Consider the following 17,357-nt stretch of genomic DNA (forward strand, 5'->3'; position numbering starts at 1 on the left):
GGCGTTTTGCATTGCTTAATGTCACAACTCAGACTGCGTTTATTGGTCTAAACATGCGTTTCGGCATCGTCATTCGCTGAGCTGCCTCCGTAAGTTGCGGTGATTGTCTCTCCGAGTGTTGTGCGGGAAAGCAGACGCACGGGCTTTTTTAGAGTGTAGAGTGGTGAATCCTAGCGCTCGCTTCCATGCGGAAGAAGATATAAACAAAAAGCGCCCCAAAACCACTCCAAAATCACCAGAGAAATTCCTCCTGTATATATCGCACTTGATGTTTTGTAGTTTACGCCTGCTAATCTAACAGTAACCAAAATAACTCTATAATAAACCATAATTGCGGTGCACAGTACAGTTTTCCTAATAACAGCATATTAAATTGACATGTAAAAAATTAACGAACCCTTTAGTTTTTATCGGCAAGCTTTCCCCTAGAGGCTTAGTTTGTGGTTGATGTGGCATAGTTTGGGTTGAAGATTACATAACGTTTATATTTATGAGATATCTGCTATAACATATATATACCCTATTTATATATAGAAGCTAGCTGTAACAAATTGTATGACACACGATAACATATCTATAACATACCTATGACAAAAAGGTTGTCCAAATAATCGACGATGCTCAGCTTTCATTTAACACATCGCTGATGAGCTAAGGTTTCATTCCTGCACCTGAATATTTAGTAAGGCTACTCTTTTGCGGGATTAATCTCTTATAGTATATGCATTTTTTTAATGAATGCACATTTGCTTGATTAGTGATCGCTCGAGGCACGCAGTGAGACATTGGTGCTTTTTATCCTCTGGAAGGAACAAATTATAAAAAGATAGCTTCTTCGTATGCGAACGCAAAAAATGGACAAGGAACACACAAAAACAGGTCAGACACGCTATACGTGTCTGACCTGTTCTTGTGTGTTCCTTGTACACTTCTGCGCTCGCATACCGAGATGTTTAACCAACACACTATCTTGATTCTATCCATGAAAAGATACCACTTTGCCGCCACAAACACCGCACAAGAAATAAGATTGTAATCCCATCACGAAAGATGTCCTGTTCCCGTCCTCGTCCTCTTTGTTTTATTCTTTGAAGATTTCTATCTATTAACCAACACGCTCGTTTTCAAATGTAGTCCCATCAACTCTACGATGATAACAAGTTAAGAATCGGTTTCGACGAAAGTTCTACCGCAAACAGAACTTTTGGGCTCAATGTGTTGTTATTTTATTGATTTTCTCACTTTTACGAGCTAGCCGCAATTAACAACCTTGCACCGTACTTTATTTACTTCCAAGCTCGTGGGTGAAAGTCGGGGCATTCTACCGTTTTAAGACCTGGGCACTAAAAGAACCTGTTACAGCTCAGCGTTCGATGCTCGCGAGGTATAAATGATGACTGAGGCGCTAGCAACTCCCAGATATGGCCGGTGTAAAAGAAACGGACGACACCAACTGCTGATTACTTCTGACGAGCGAAATACATTAGAACACGTAGAAGCGCAGTAATGAAAACATTAACGAAATGAACTTTTTATGCACGCTCAAAGAGAGACACATTCACCACATGAGACGTTGTGCTTAGAAGTGTAAAAAGATCAGTTTTATCTGTTGCCTGCAGGTTATGAAGGGTTCTTTAACCTTATAGTAACTCTTTAGAATTAAGTGAATAAAAAGAACGGTAAACTCTCAATACTAAAATGACTAAATCAATGTCCGAGAAAACTTAAAAAAAAAACTTGAATGAGTCTTCAGTTTTCAAATGGAAAAAAGTAGGCCTATGTAAACAAAGAAAGCCTTTTAAAAATTATGAGGTAGTAGCTAGGAGGCGTTCTTGGTTGCTCGCAAATTTATATTCTATATTATTTACAAAGGCGCCAAAGGAATAGGCCTTTCTTGGAATTACATAAGCGTCAAAAAGAATGCCGGGAACAAAGACGACACGCACTGCGTGTGCTGGTATCTTCAGCTCTAAATGTTCGAAGGCAAAAATCTAAAACAAATGGCACTTCGCAGGCGCGTTCCACGGACGCTTTAGTTTGGTTATTGATTTCGAATATTTTAAATAGGAAAGGCGAGCACGTGCAGTGCGTGTACCTACGTTCCCAACATTAACTTTGATGCTTGGGTAATTTAGCGAAATGTCTATTATCGGTTTGAAGAATGCAGACTGCGTAGCCGAACATTGTCCTCTCAAGCTCCAGAGTGCCAGTTGTGATATTCTCTCTTGCTGGCGTATCTCGTAGTCTTTGCACGTTGTTGCGTGCCGCCACAGAAGCTTAAAGATGTTCACCACCTCACACAGGTGTTATATTAAATGTGTGAAAAATTAAAAGAGCTTTTTAAGTTGGAAAATTTAATAAATGTTCCTTTGGAGAGATCGTGGATCTGAAGCCGTGTTTATAACGTGTGTTAATTTTGCTGGTAGGGCGTCGTACTGAAACTGAAGCACCAACCCGATTTTCGTAAAATAAAGTAAACTTTAATTCAGAGAGATGCTTACATCTGGGGGTCGACGTCAGAAACAGGACTTACGTTTTGGAATTGCTCCTCCTGCAAAATGTCTCGTGTTGCAAATATGCGCTTTTTCGTTTTGTTCAGGAGGAGTTGGGGGGGGGGGGATTTTGCTTTGTGTTATGTCCAACGCAGCTCTTTAGACCGTTTTACTAAAAGAGGGCGAGAGAGAAAAGGGCAAAGGGCTACCGGCGCTTTCCCCCTTTCTGGTTGTGTAGAAAGAGTGAAATTTAAGTCCCGGATCGGTGTTGGGTGTCTGCTGTGCCCCAACTTCGTTCGCGCTTTCTTCTCTGTTTTAAACTCGCAAACTTAATTAGAGCCACGGGCTTCGATGGCAACAGTCCACCGGTCATCGGTACCCCATTGCTCGGTCATAGGGTGCACGAATAACGACAGAAAGCGTCGAATACTGTCCGAGGACCTATGTAGCCTGCACGGAATCCGACAAGTGCGGCTGCAATGTCTTTAAGCTCCATCGCTTTCCACATGACCCCTGTCTCCGGCGGCGCACACTGCAAATCCGCCATAAAAAAAATACATTCTACAGGCGCTTTCTGAGGCATGTTTCTTCCGCGTATATGAATGTTCCGTTACATTGGTCGCACAAAAACCTGCCTTTAGACAAGCTCAAAACATTCGCACGTATGAAGCTAACAAGCTCCAAAGATGATAGAATCGTTTCCATACATGCTTTTGTCCTGGCGTCCCCCGTGAACACCATATGTATATATGATGCCTTGTAACTGAGTTTTGAGACCCTATTTGGTCGAATCCGCTCGGATGCTTTCGCAGCAGTCCAGCTTTAGGACGCGGCACAGGATATATCAACAGCGAGGCAGAGCCAAGGTTACGACCGGAGGAGACGTTGCGAGGACGTCTTAAGGATGTGATAAAACGCCCAAGTCGCCGGCCGTTACGACCGACCGTTTCCGGTTTCTGTGCGGTGAGGGCCGCAAAATTAAAAGAGATTAGAACCCCCCCCCCCCTCCGGATCGTTTCGCGTGGTGGCGGTGCTTTTCAGAGAGACGTCCGGGCTAAGCCGTCGCAAAAAAAAAGTCTTTCCTGCGGGCTATAGGCGAGACGTGCTCGCCATTTGCACCTAAGCTGTTATTGCACGGTGGCGCTGCTGTTCGCGAAGCATAATGCCAAATAATCGCGACAGCAACATCCCGAGACATTTATTTCGCTCCCGAAAACGAATCTGGGGATGAGACGCGCGTTATCTTCTACTTGGGTGCTTCGAAAAACCTGGAGCACATTCTCTCCGGCTAAGGCACTCGGAGGAGCCAGTCCCTGCAGTCTATGAAGTCAGCTCGACGAACGACCAGGTTGAAAATATGTGCTTAGGCCTAAAAGAAACAGTCTGATCGAGGTATGTCACTGAGTATGGTCTTGATCAGTGTCACAGTGAAGACTGTCTTTTAGGTCTACACATTGTGAGCCTCGCCATTCGCCGTGTGCAGTCTGATCGAGGTATGTCAAAACAGTGTGATCGAAGTATGTCACTGAGTATGGTCTTGATCAGTGTCACAGTGAAGACTGTCTTTTAGGTCTACACATTGTGAGCCTCGCCATTCGCCGTGTGCAGTCTGATCGAGGTATGTCAAAACAGTGTGATCGAGGTACGTTACCGAGTATGGTCTTGATCAGTGTCACAGTGAAGACTGTCTTTTAGGTCTACATATTGTGAGCCTCGCCATTCGCCGTGTGCAGTCTGATCGAGGTATGTCAAAACAGTGTGATCGAGGTATGTCACTGAGTATGGTCTTTATCAGTGTCACAGTGAAGACTGTCTTTTAGGTCTACACATTGTGAGCCTCGCCATTCGCCGTGTGCAGTCTGATCGAGGTATATCAAAACAGTGTGATCGAGGTATGTCACTGAGTACGGTCTTGATCAGTGTCACAGTGAAGACTGTCTTTTAGGTCTACACATTGTGAGCCTCGCCATTCGCCGAGTTCTTTCCATAGATTATATCGATTGGCTTTCAACCGCTGTGAGGGAAAGTAGACGCTTCAAATTTCTTGGAGTGCGTAACGTTGGTACATATAAAGAGATGGCGGGAAATCTTACGGTTACTTTCTAATTAATGGCTAACACAATTCAATCAGAAAGAGAAAGGTGACGTTTCCTTCCCAATATTTTTTTATGTTAAAGTAATTATGATGGCCATCAAAATCCTGCTTTCCAATAAAAATTGGGCACAATGCCGGCTAAGAATTCTGGATTCTAGTAGTATATATTTTTGGAAGATTTAGGTACTGCCTCCGAATACCTTGGAGCGCTCTCACCTTTTGTGCATTACTCAAGACGCTAGACGCTAGTCAGATATGTTCTACATCTAATGACTGTTTTGCTATATATATCCTAATTTCGTTTTCTTTAAGTCTTCTCATTTTGGTGGGGCCGCATGCCCACCGAAGTTGCGATATCACACACTATATGAATATCGTTTCCTGAACTTGCAACTCAGAGCATGTGCAGTCCAATCTGAAATCCGGGAGGTTATGTTGCTTTTAGACCTGCAGTAAAATCAGCTCCAAAATAATCAGCCCCTAAAATGTGCTGGTGAAGTACCCAAGAAACATAATTTTAATCTAGTCAAAGTATTTTTGAAAACGTCCAAGTATGAAGTGAGTATATCGTGGATAATATTCATTAAATACGGAAACAGTTTTCTTTTTAGCGTTTAGCAGTGTAATGTGAACAAAAGTTGTTGACGGCTTTAGAATCGCAGGGTGTGGCTTTGACATCTTTGGGCCTCCTGCATCATGATTGGCTCTTCGGCGTTGTTATGTGCAAATGCTGCAACCCGATTGGTTACGTCGCAATATTAAGATTTTATGGACTCGCCTCGCTCTGCGTTCTCTAAACTGTGACTCTAATAGCGCCATGGCGTTTCGGTGGCGCCCATTATGGTTTCTGTTCGTGACGTCACCACCAGAATTTGCCTCGCCGTGATTGGCAGGATTTGCCTTGCCACAAACCGGCCATTGGAGAGGCGTTATAAGTGTACAGGAAGCTATGATTTGGCCAATCAAAAACTTCGACAAGAGCGACGCTTTTGGTCGCGCGCGTCGCTAATAGAATGATCTTGTATAGTTTAACCACAAATACGCAGCACAGATGGCAATATAAATAGCGTAGTTTTGCCGTGCATATTATCTACAATACGACAAGTTTTAGAATAATATTTTCCACAATTTAGTACGAACATTAAACTGTCCTACTCGAGGCGATTCTCTATTAGACGTTTTTTCTAAGTGACAAGTTATCTGGCCGTGAGTATGATCTTAAAAGTTTGGATGATATATTGGACCATAAAATTGTGCTTGTGCCAATCTCTTTAGAGAAAAATTAAAGCTCTTGTCCTGTTGTTACATCCATTCCAGATTTTTACATTGCTGAAGGTGTTTCTGATCTTGATTTTAGCTTTATCTTTCGACGTGTTTGAGAAATTGTCTGTTGATAGCGGTTCGGATATTGAGGCATTGTGGTATAGCCTTAAGAATGTAGTAAACAAGTGCGTATCGAACTTTGTGCCTTACAAGATAAAAACATACAAAAACAATTGTTCGTAATTTGTGGATAAATATAGATATCTGACACCTAAAGCGAAGAATTGCCCGAGTGAGGATAAAGTTTAAAATCAATAAGACGGTATCATGTCGTCAGGTTTCTTGCAGAAGTAAACATTCGTCTTTAAAACAAAATTTCAGAAGCGAATAAAAACATTTCAAAATTACACTTCGCTCTTTTATGATAAACGCGCTCTAAAACTTGTGGCGACATGTTTCAACCAAAGAGAAGTCATCTGTACCAAGTAAAGTATACGCAAATCAGTTCAATTATTTTTTTTTTTTAAATCTGTCTTTAATAATGACGATGGTGAGATTCCGATTTTCAGCAGAGCAATGTGAATCAAATTAACAATATTTATATGACGCAGGAGGGAATTTTTACTTGACTAATGAATTAATTAGATACAAAAAAAAAGTCAGAGACCGGATATGACATCTAACGCTTTCCGGAAGCGTTAAGCAGAATGGGCCTGAAAGTGTTTACAAGTCTGGTTTAGAGTATCTCTCGAACGTACAGCTTTACCACACAGACGGAAGGCGAGAAAAAGTCAAACCCCTACACAAGGGCGCAGATTCAAACACTGCATCAAGCTACAGACCGATTTCCCTAACGAGTACAGCATGTAAATGATTAGGGCGCATTATCTTTACACAGATGTCATCCCACCTTGGTAAGCACAATCTTAATTCCAAGAATCAACACGCCTTTAGAATATCACGATCCACCACTAGACTGCTCACTGAATTCAGTCCCGAATAAGCAGAAACTATTATTGATAGAGGGCAAACCGACGTAATATTTTTAAACTTCCGTAAGAAATTCGATAGGGTACCTCATCCAAAACTGTTAGAAAAACCTCATAACGCAATTAATAACACCGATATTTATATTGAATGGCCACATATTTAACAGATAGACAGTAGTCTTTGTTCCTTATAACATACTTGATTCGAACAAACTTCCTTTCTCATCAGGTTTACCACTATTTGCGGACGACTGTATCATATATCATAAGACAAGTGAAACCGAAGACAATTTTAGATTACAGGAAGCACTCACTGCTATCCAGCGCTGGACAAAACCAAATCGCAATTGGAATTAATATTTAACAAAACAGCCTTGATGATTATATCAAGGAAAAACACCTATTCAATATAATTGCTTTCTCGGTGGGCTAAGGGTAAACCGTGCAGACAAATATAAATATTTAGGGATTATATTTATTGATAAGCTGAGCTGGAACCAGCACTTAAAAAAGTGAAAGCCGTTTACAACTCCCTCTAACACCGAATTAGAGCGCAGCTCTTGAGGAGGAGGAGGGAAGGGTACTGGGGGGTGAAGTGACCTGGGGGGGGGTCACGTGACCTTGGGGAGTCATCAGTGACGATGACGATGCGGACTCCGATGACGTCATCTGTGATGATGACGATGACGATGCGGATGCCCCCCCGAAGTCACGTGACACCCCCAGGTCACGTGACCCCCGCCGAGGTCACGTGACCTCCCCGATGACGTCATCGTCACTGATGACGTCACCGGCATCCGCATCGTCATCGTCATCATCACAGATGACGTCATCAGTGACGTCACTGATGACCTCACCGGCATCCGCATCGTCATCGTCATCATCACTGATGACGTCACCGGCATCCACATCGTCATCGTCATCATCACTGATGACGTCATCAGTGACGTCACCGGCATCCGCATCGTCATCGTCATCATCACTGATGACGTCACCAGTGACGTCACTGATCACGTCATCAGTGATGATGACGATGACGATGTGGATGCCGGTGACGTCATCGATGACGTCATCGGGGAGGTCACGTGACCTCGGGGGGGGGGTCACGTGACCCTGGGGGTGGTCACGTGACCTGGGGGTGTCACGTGACCGGAAGGGGGGTCACGTGACCTCGGGGGGGGGGGTCACGTGACCTTGGGGTGAGCTTGGGGGTCACGTGACCTTGGGATGACCTTGGGGGCCACGTGACCTTGGGATGACCTTGGTTACGCCGACGGCGACGGCGACGGCGACGCCGACGCCGACGGCGACGGCGACGCCGACGCCGACGGCGACGCCGCTCAAGCCGGGAACGGGCCCCTAAGAGCTGCGCTCTAAAAAGATGAAAGACGTCTACGATTCGCCTTAATGCCGAATTAGAGCGCAGCTCTTGAGGAGGAGGAGGGAAGGGTGCGGAGGAGGAGGCATACCTTCGTCGTGACCTTAGCGAGTGACCGTGACGTCACGCGTGACGTCCTTCCGAAAAAGGTCCCATGATGCAACGCGCGGGTCACTCGTTGCATCATATGGGATGTTTCCCATAATGCAACACGTGGGACCCTCGTGGCATCACTCGTGAAGCCACGTGTGATGTCAATATTGGCAACGTCCCATAATGCAACACGCGTGACCCTCATTCTTCACTCGTGACCCTCGTAACGTCACTTCTGACGTAATTATGAGGAACGTCCCATAATGCAACGCGCGGGTGACGAGTGAGACCCATGCGTTGCATTATGGGACGTACCCCATAATGCACCGCGCTGTTATGCCAACGGCGACGCCAACACCAACGCCGCTGAAACCGAAAACGGGCGCCTAAGAGCTGCGCTCTAAAAGCAGTTAATGAAGTGAGAGGCACTTTGTCTGCACTGAGAAAATTAAAAGTGTTAGATTGTGATACAAAACTGCTAGCCTCTACAAGTTTTGTTAGGCCGATTTTAAAATTACGCCAGTTCAGTGTTGTGCCCGTTTGCTAAGCATGGAAGTCGCAAATAAGAGCATATTTAAAATCTAGCGGTTTGATTTATTTTTAACGCTTATAATAAGAGATCATAACTCACCGATCATTAGTAAAAAAAGCCCAGCTTCCGACTTTACAAACACAAACAATTATTGACAGGTTGAAAACACTTGACAAGATCAAAAACGGTACCCTTTATATGTATAGCTCCGATTACTTAAAACCTCTGCAGTCCAGGTCTTCGCTAATAAATCATGGCCGAACATTTGCACAAAACTGGCTTACAATTACTGCCTTAGATTTTCATTCCTTCCACAGGCAATTCGAGAGAGGAATAACTTAATTAATGGCACTGTGACTTTGACGACTTGCGATTACTTTGCAGATGATATTGAATTGCACTTTAGCCAACTCTTTTGTTTGTTGGCCTCTGTTGTGCTTTTTCCTTTTTTTTTGTATTACGTCACCACCCCTGCAAAAGCTTCTTCAGCGGAGCTGGTAGTATTATTAAATAAATAAATAAATTAATTAACAAAATTTGGCAGTGACCTTTACCTTGAAAGTCCCGTATAACGTTTGACATGCATTGTAGGTAATTTGTCGCGTGACTATATTTTTTCGCTAAATTTAGCGGGGAAACTGGATTTGTGTCTAAGTCACGGACGTGAATTTTTCCGATAAATTAAGCGGGTAACTGAATAGGTGTACAGGTCAGGAGATGTCTATTTTCTGCTTTCCTGCTAAATTTAGCGGAGAAAATGAACTGGTCTATATGTCCGGTGATGTCAGGCCACGTGACATCCATTTTCAAACTAAATTTAGCGGAGAAACTGAATTCGTGCATATGTCTCATGATATCAATTTTCCCGCACAATTTAGACTGACTGACGGATGGACGGACGAACGAACAAAAGTTTGGGATACGGGAAGTGTTAAAAAAAAAAAAAACATGTCACGCTTTAACCGATATGTTCCTCGCATATTTTTCTGCTCTGTGCGCACAAAACTTCATCGCTATTATAGTTACCGACTGAGGTACACGTTTTTGGCCAGGGGCAAGTTGATACTGTGTACTTTGATATGTCGAAGGCATTCGACACGGTGAATCATGTTTTGCTGTTGTTGAAACTGCGGTTGTGTGGTTTATGTCCTTTGTATCTTGCTTGGTTTGAATCATACCTTTCTTCGCGTACAAACGCGGTTCGAATTTCGAATATTTTATCGGATCATTTCATCTCAACTTCAGGCGTTCCATAGGGCTCAAACTTGGGCCCTCTCCTTTTTCTAATTTTTATAAATGATATTGTTTCTGTTGTCAAGAATGCTAAAATTCTACTGTTCGCAGACGACATCAAACTTTATTTCTCGGTGCGTGGCTTAGACGAGTGTTTATTACTAAAACAGGATATTGATCGTGTGTCAGTGTGGTGCTCATCTAATCTATTGTTCCTTAACACACAAAAAACAAAAGTTATTTCTTTGTCCAGAAAGCGTGCCCCGATCGTTTTTCAATATACGCTACCGAATGCGACAATGATTCAGGGTGTGACCGCCATGCGTGACCTCGGCGTTATTGTTGATAGCCGTCTTTCATTCAAAGAACATGTCACTTCAATGGTGGGTACTTCCATGCGTGTACTGGGGTTGATTTCACGTATGACGCGGGCATTTTCGAGTTGCCGATGTTTGGTCCATTTGTTTTGTTCCTTGGTTTGACCAAGACTTGAATTCAGTTCCGTAGTGTGGAACTCCTTTTCTGTGAATCGCTGCAACGAAATTGAAAGAGTTCAGGAGCGTCTGGTTCGAATGGACTTTTCCAAATACCGACGGCACCAGGTGGTGGCTGCACGAACTAAAAATCGAGGGAGTGACCTACCTGCGCTACCAATCGATAATGGGAGCTACGCTACCAGTTTCTTCGCTCTCTGAGCAGCGGCGCCTGCCCAACGCTACTTTAAAGAAGGGCATCCGTGGCGTGCACCCAAACGTTGTGTTTTCCTTTCCGTCGACGTTCTTTTTTTGTGTAACACAATTATATATATGCTGCAGTTAAGTGTTCTACTCGCTGATATACAGCCTCCTTCCGAATTTCCTCGATTTTTCGTTCCGACTTCCGCCGCTTGGCATCGGGCGCTCGCGCGTGCGCAGAACGCTTCTCGGAAAGGTCCATTGCATACGATCGATACTTTCATCGTCGTCGTCATTATAGTTACGAATAACTACTTAAGTATCTTAACTTACGAGAGCTAAGTAAACGGCGTACCATTCGTGATTTGTCATTCTTGCACAAAGTCATCTGCGGTAGAATTGAGAGTATTTCACTCTTATCATCTGTGAACTTTCATCTACCTATTCGTACTCGTAGATTTCTTTTGCAATTTTACCCAAATACACCATACCATGCCTCGTCAATGTCTAGCTTTCCTCTGATCTTGACATCTATGCAGATACGTTTTTAAGAATGGTGAAGCATTTATAGAGTGTGAAATTTTGTTTGCGTTTCTAGCATTGTGTTTTGATTTTAGCTCTTCGTGTTATCTGTAGTGTCTCGGTATATGCGTGTATTACGTTTGTTAATTTTGTAGTTAGTATTGATTTATTTGTGCCTCAACAAAGAAATGCATCTTTAATGTGATTGTGATTTTGTTTATAGTGTACCAATAAGTAGGCCTTCGTGGCCGTTTTTGGACACTACCAGAAAATAAAGTATATTATTTACGGCGGTATACCCCGCGTGTTCAATGCATTCGCATTGAACACGCATGAATCATACATCGCGTCAACTATACAGCTCGCTAACTCAATTCGGAAAATTCGGCAAGTAAGTCTCGCCGTCGTCGCAAAGGAACGGGGAACATTTTCCCGCGTTCTGGGATGAAGTTCGGTCGGTCGGTCGGTCGTTGCCGGGTAATACCCGCAATTGAATTATCCCAAGTAGCGCACCGCGGCACGCTGAAATCCTCGACGACGCAGGCGTCCGGGCTGCCGACTACGTTGACTCCGCGAATTATTTCGGCGTGACACAGTTATTCCGTAAGACTTTGTTCCAATCAGGGATATTCCTTCGTTCTGATAACGTGTAGCACACTCGACAGCTTGCGAGTGCCCCAGATACGAACTATAGTTAGTGTAAGAACGTCGAACTGATTTCTTTTGAAGCAGAAATCTGATTACGTGGGAACACTCTTTCGAGTGTGGCGAAGACAGCGCCTCCGTCGTGCAAGGCACAGTGAGTGGTAGCGAGTTAGTCTCTTGTTTTGTGGTAGCGAAATGAAAAAAAGAAAAAAATGTACCCTTTAGTGACATGGCAATAGAACTTCTCGATTTTTTGTTCTGAACTGTCATCGTTCGTGATTCGGAGAAAAGTGCAAGAGGTTAAGAGGACGCCTTCATCAACATTTCCATTTCTGCTCGACGTAAAACCACGGTGTTCCACAAGAAACTCCCTTTTCTCGAAATGTTTCATAAACGTCTTTCTATTTACCTTCCCTTTCTTTGTGATACCAACGGGACTGTTTATTGCTGCATCTAAGGGATAGGGATCTTCGTGTCTTGGAAGGAAAACTTTATTTAAGTTTCAAACACACTCCTTGCTATTCTACTTTATCCGCTAAAAAACAACAAAAAACGTTCTGCCCCTTTGTTGAAATTGACTGCAGTTCAAGGCAGAGTGAAGTTTATTGTTACTTCGTCTGAAACAAGAGCCGACATTTCGACTGAAGAGCCTTGACAGAAAACGTGCTGTCAAAATGACCACTTGTAATGGCCGGTTGGAGCCCGTAGAATGAAAAACAAAATGAATAAATGAACTTCTTTGAGGAAGAAGCGTCTGCCCATCTTAATTCTATACTCGCCGTCACAAGAAAAATAGAAGGAAGTTTTTCGTATTATGCATTCGCTGCAGGATGTAGTCTCTAGAAGATTTAGTTGTCGGAGGAAAAAAACTTTATGCTTCCGGCGTTGAAAACTCGTTTGTTTCGATAAGATAACCGCAAGTTTATCTAGAATTCGCTAACATATTTTTAAATCAACAAATAAAGAAGGGAATCAGTAACGCTCTGCGAGAAGCCAGCCGGACTTCTTTTAGAAAACTTCTTGAGGTGAATCCGAGAAAATACCCTTCCCATCATCGCTTTCTACTCGCCGCCATCTTTGCCTATACGGAGCGCAAGTCCGTCTGCTTCTTGCTCAGAGGTATCGATGACGTCAGAATGTCGAGTTCTGATTGACTATGATTGGAAGGATAGCGGGTAGACCTCAATGCTAGCTTCCCCCTAAGGTCTACCCTCTACCCTCCCAATCCGAGCCAATCAAAGCTTGGCGTTTTGATGCCACTGCAACCTCTGCGCGTGTAGCAGACGAAAGCTTGGTCTGCTGGGCAAGTTGGTAGTGGACATTCATATTAAAAACAGCGCAAAAAAGGCGGGACAAAAAGACGAAGAAGCACAAAGGACAAAGCGTTTGTCCTGTGTGCTTCTTCGTCTTTTTGTCCCGTCTCTTTTGCGCTTTTTTTAATATGAATAGCAGACGAACTTCCGCCCCCCAAAGCAAGAGAGGCAGGGTGCGGCGAGCCCTGAGCAGTTTAGTACCTCTCCGCGACCAATAAGATTGCAGCATTGGTCGGTGGGAACTTTGAAGAACCAATCACGAAGCAGGAAACTTAAACATGATTAGCCACGCCCTGCCTTCATTAAGCCCTTTGGGACTATGGTGGACTGTGAAGCGCGTTCTGAGCATGCGCGGTAGCTCCCTTTAGTGGAATAGCAGACGCCTTCCCGTGACTCATCATTTATAGCCGTGGTGGTAAGTAAGGAAAAAAAACGGTACGGTGAATCGATGGGCAATTGTGTTGCTTACACGAAACGTTTTAGCATGTCGTGACATCGGGTCACGTGATGCCAATTTTCCCGCTAAATTTAGCGGGGAAATTGAATTGGTTTGTAGATTACGGGGCGTTAGATTTCTCGTTAAATTTCGCGGAGAAAATAAGTTTTTCTGTAGGTTTAATGTAACGCTGCGCGCGTGGCATTTTGGGACGTTACGGTCCACGGCTTCCCGAAATTCGGAGCAAGTAGCCGAAGAACGTTTAAAGTTAAAATGCACAGCGTCTTTGTTTTTCCCGCCCTTATTTTATTTGCAGGACTCGAATCATCACACTAATTCATCGTAATGGCACTGATTACCTGCACTCTTCGTTACCAAACTATTCGGCAGTTCTGGGAGGCTTGTTGTAATCTCTAAAACGGAGGGCTTTATGATTCAACGTATATCCTTAACTTTCAGTGTTTGTCATAAAAGGCCACTCATAATTTTTTAGAGTCCTATAGCCTTTAGCGAGTATTTCCGATAACAGAGCTCAATTAGGACATTTGAGATCAATGCCCATACAGTCTTTTTCATACGTGAAGTTTAGCGAGAACCTTTGCGTGCATAATTATCGGGTCTTTTTTTTTTTTTTAGAAGGAAACGAAACGATTTAATGCGACTTAATTTGATGAACATGTCACGGTCGGCTGCCTGGCTTGAGGTAGTCTTTACAATCTCGTTTACATATTGGAAGGCGAATAAAAAAAAACGCTTACACTAATATAATCTACGAGTCAAACTGTCTTTTATAATTAGATACAAATTAGCCGCAGACCAATTTTGAAAGTCGACAGGAGAAAAGACCAGTGACTAAAAGGAACGAAGAAAAAAAAAATATCCTGCTCGATTGATTCCCGTGGCAAGAAAAAGAAATTATATACATTTTTGTTCCTTTCCCACTGCCATGGAAATGCAAAATAAAATGATTGCAATAGAAAAAAAAGAATCAATTCCCAGAAATAAGTTTCCCCTCTTCATATCCTCCTTCGAATAGGCATATACTTCGTTGCGTCTTATACATCAAGGATCCGATCATTCGATAGACTAATAAATTCGGCTCGAAAAAGAAGGAATAGGAATAAAAACAAAAAGAAAAAACAGTGCGACTCGCGAAAGGTCTTATCGAATAAGAAAATAAAACCAGATAAGAGTGCAAATCTTTTTTTTCTCAGCTTGCCCTTCTTTTTCTGCAAGGCAAGCAGGAATTAGAACGGGAGCTGAAAGCAGATTGGCGCTGATCTCATTTACGACGTCTCGTCGGCTGAGTACGATCCCGAAGGTCTGCACCAGGTTGGCCCAGGACTTGGAAGCACGAGCAGGAGTCTTGAGCGCGGCTTATATATTATTTACTTCTCCGATATCCGCGATCATGGGCCACGAGTTGTGTGCCGAACGTCAAGGCATCTTGAAGGTGGGTCTATGCAATAGTATTAATGGTAACCTTTGAGTACCACGGCCGAGAATACTTAAGCGCGTTCCCATGCAGTCTCATGTTTCGATTTTGACAATAGTTTTGTCAACTGGGTTGTCGGTTTTTTGTTTTGTTTTTGCGTGTTGGGCTATGTTTTGCCTTGTAACAACACCCGTTGACGGCAAGTGGAATGTTTTGTCTAGGGTACTCTTCTGTCTTTGTTTGCTCATTCGTTGTTCCAGGAAGGGAAATCTAAGTCGCCCAACATCGCCCTTCATGACGAGCACTTTGATCGAAAAATCAGTAATAAACTAATGCAGCAATAAACTGGAAAAAAAAATTCTGTTCTAAAAAATAATGATAAAAAAAAGTGTTTGTTAATGCCACTAGAAAAAGGATGACCCCAAGGTGCGAGGCCTGGGGGCCCATTGCATAGTATCTTCTGGAGAAGAATGCGCCCGGCAAGTGGGCGCATTTCGGTCTTCTGCGCATGGGAAAGGAGGTGTGAAGGTGGGAGAGGAGGTTATACTAAGCTCCGCCTCCTCGGAGAGGGGGGGGGGGGGGGGGCGGATGGAAACATCTCGGCGTCTGCAATGGCGGACGTGCTGCAGCAGCTGTGGCTGTAGCCGTGAGTCCTTCGCGCGGTTGCTGGTTAAAAAGAAAAGAAAAAAAAAACGTTCCGCTTCTGTCTTGTGTGATTTAGAGGTTGGCTCCGATCAGGCGCTGTCCAAGGGGCAGTGTTACCAGGGGAAATGAAAACGTGCTGCGTCTTCAGGTGTGGTGGGCGCACTCACGACGGTGTGTAGCATTTTAAATTTCTGGGAGGATTGACAGATTGAGAGGTCTTTCTTGATTCGGTGGATGGTGGTGCATGTCCGTTCTTAGTTGGTGGAGCGATTTGTCCGGTTAATTCCGATAACGATCGAGACTCTAGCCTATTAAATAGCTGCGTGGTTCTCTGCACCTTGCACCCTTCTTAGAGGGACAAGCGGCTCCTAGCCGCACGAAACAGAGCAATATCAGGTCTGTGATGCCCTTAGATTTCCGGAGTCGCACACGCGCTACACTGAAGGAAGCAGCGTGTTTTTATCTCTGTCTGTTAAGACAGTAAGCTTAGAAAAGAGTGGGTTGAGCAAATGTTGAGCAATAAATAAATAAATAAATAAAATGTAGAGGGCTAATTGAAGTCCATCAGATTACCCCCGAGCAAGTGTTCGTCTGTTTAAATAAGAGGGCATAGAAAAATAGGTTTCCATAAAATTTCGCCAAAAATAAAAACAATATTACTTCTTGTTGTCTACGAGTCTACGACATAACTTCCGCGATACGCTCGACGCCGCGCACGAAAGGAGGGAACCTGCGGACGCTAACCACCCTCGTTCTCGGCTGTCAAAAAAAAAGCCTCGGCGCGTCGGCCACCTCGTCCGTGAGTCCTTCGGCTTCGCTCCTTGATACGTGTCTGCTAGAATTGTTAGACAACAACACATCGTACCGCTCGAGTTATTTCGTCTGCTCTCTATGAAAGGCGAAGTCGAGCTGGCTCGTCAAGGTAAGCCAGCTGTTGAGTAGCAGACGACGTTGCAAAGGAGCAGACGACGCCCAGATAGTGGGTCTCGGCGACCCCCTATCTTTCCACTCGAACCAATCAGAGCGCGTGTTCAACCCGCGGAGAAAGTTCCTTCACTTAAGGGGTAAACGACTACTTGAGAACACAAAAATGACGGGACAAATCTCACTTCCATTTTGGCCGAAAGTCGGGCAGAATTGCTTTTTCTGCGTGGCTTGGGCAGGTGAAGTTACAAGGTGTAATACGACTGTTTTACGTGATGTCCGTGCTTGCTTCAACCAATTAGGTATGGCGAGTTCGACTGCGTAGCTATGAAAACTGTATATTTTTTTAAAATGTAATCACTTGCCACTTACAAAGAAACAAAAACAAAACACGGTGCGTGACGCGTTTTGAATTTCTTACTATTGATGCGCAGTCAAAAAAAGAAGTCGCAGAAGTTGTCAAAAAGAAATTAACAAAAAGTATTAAGGGAACAATTTTGACCGTAATCAACGCCTTACGTTTCCTAAGCTGGCAGTGACCATAGTTCAATTTTAGGGTTCATGGCGGTGTTTTATCTTTTCATTCGAATTTACAATGTAGCGAAATATCTGTCTAAAACTGTGGACATCATTACCGGCAGGAAGAATACGTGTACTCAAATGACCTAAAAGCTCGTTGCGACAAAAA

Source organism: Ixodes scapularis, unplaced genomic scaffold (assembly GCF_016920785.2).
Source record: "Ixodes scapularis isolate PalLabHiFi unplaced genomic scaffold, ASM1692078v2 PGA_scaffold6__148_contigs__length_123643588, whole genome shotgun sequence".
Classification (NCBI taxonomy): Eukaryota; Metazoa; Arthropoda; class Arachnida; order Ixodida; family Ixodidae; genus Ixodes; species Ixodes scapularis.